A 1,710-nucleotide genomic window follows, 5' to 3' on the forward strand; every position below is an offset into this window, starting at 1 on the left:
CCGATTTTTTTTCCCATTGACGTAAGCATTAAGCGACTCTTTTCTCAACGACCACCTGTCCAACGCGACCGCGACCGGCCAAAAATGGGACCCATAACGACCACGTCATTTTCAATCTTGATGTTTTCATCGATTTTTTATGATAACTAGCGCGATTTTGTGCCGAAATCGGCCAGTTTGCGTCGATGTTATGTTTAGAATAAAGATGGCGGCGGTCAATGGGTGTGTCATTGTGGCAGTCTACTGTAATATGGGATGAAATTTCGTTGTAAGAAAATCTGAATTTAGTTGTTACAGAAGTTTTTTTTTTCAAATCTTTATCATTATAAAGTGAACGAATGTTGAAACGTATATAGCCTCATACCTTTTAAAGAAAGATCTGTGTACCTCATACCTTTTTAAGAAAGATCTGTACATGTCGCATTCCTGCGTCTACGATCGTCTTAATATTTGTACACTAACATTTTAGACAGTAGGGGAACTTTGATGCTGTCAGTTACCATGCAAGCATTTATGCGTCGCTGTGTTCTTGATCGCCGTATCTGAAATAACTACGGTGTACCTTTCGAATTCGATGCCTGCGGAGATGCCCGGTACGTCCCGTAGCGTACTTACCCACGGGTACAGTTACTCTACAAGCAGAGGTTAGGCTCCGGCTGTTTTTTTAAAGGTTTTTTAGTCGTATTTATCGGACTTTCTATTTTATATTTTATTTTCAAGAAAAATGACAAAATAGAAAGCCCGATAAAAACGACCAACAAAACGTTAAAAACAGCCGGCGCTTAACCTCTGCTCGGAGAGTACAGTACAGTTGGACAAAAGCACTCACACAGTAGATTGAGTAGACTGTCTTTTTGACCTCCCTGAGTAGAGTTTCTCTGGCGCAGGTAGGAACGTCTTGATCCAATTTCCTCCAATTTCTGTTTATTTGCTGTATTAAAATTCACCAGGCTTACTGATGATTATTACTTACGGTTTTGCGTGCGTGTGCGTGTTTTACTTGACATTAAAGACTTCGCTTACTTACTTCTTTGCGAGCGTGTGTTTGCTATTTGCTATTAAACACAACGGAAACCATTTATACTATGCATAGGGCATGTTTTGAGTCGATACTCTTCTCAGCGACCACCTGTCCAAATCGACCGCTTTTTTCCGGTCCCCCGGGTGGTCGTCTTGGGCAGGTTTGACTGTACTGTGTGTGCTGTGCCATGATCATGTAAGTACTGTGTGTGCTGTGCCATGATCATGTAAGTACTGTGTGTGCTGTGCCATGTAAGTACTGTGTGTGCTGTGCCATGTAAGTACTGTGTGTGCTGTGCCATGTAAGTACTGTGTGTGCTGTGCCATGTAAGTACTGTGTGTGCTGTGCCATGTAAGTGCTGTGTGTGCTGTGCCATGTAAGTGCTGTGTGTGCTGTGCCATGTAAGTACTGTGTGTGCTGTGCCATGTAAGTACTGTGTGTGCTGTGCCATGTAAGTACTGTGTGTGCTGTGCCATGTAAGTACTGTGTGTGCTGTGCCATGTAAGTACTGTGTGTGCTGTGCCATGTAAGTACTGTGTGTGCTGTGCCATGTAAGTACTGTGTGTGCTGTGCCATGTAAGTACTGTGTGTGCTGTGCCATGTAAGTACTGTGTGTGCTGTGCCATGTAAGTACTGTGTGTGCTGTGCCATGATCATGTAAGTACTGTATGTGCTGTGCCATGATCATG

The 1,710-nt window shown here is 43.2% G+C and overlaps 1 long non-coding RNA gene across 3 annotated transcripts in view; it reads left to right on the top strand.

Moving 5' to 3' along the window:
• Positions 1 to 1,188: 1,188 nt before the first annotated feature.
• LOC118430612 overlaps positions 1,189 to 1,710 on the top strand; it is a 3,217-nt gene continuing 2,695 nt past the window's right edge. For 2 of the 3 annotated variants that reach the window (XR_004832878.1, XR_004832877.1), the window contains exon 1: positions 1,189 to 1,216. This is a non-coding gene — a long non-coding RNA (uncharacterized LOC118430612). Of the gene's footprint in view, positions 1,217 to 1,653; positions 1,679 to 1,710 lie in introns of those variants that run through there. The other variant, XR_004832876.1, reaches the window with a different exon arrangement.

Source organism: Branchiostoma floridae, chromosome 14 (assembly GCF_000003815.2).
Source record: "Branchiostoma floridae strain S238N-H82 chromosome 14, Bfl_VNyyK, whole genome shotgun sequence".
In the NCBI taxonomy this organism is placed as follows: Eukaryota; Metazoa; Chordata; class Leptocardii; order Amphioxiformes; family Branchiostomatidae; genus Branchiostoma; species Branchiostoma floridae.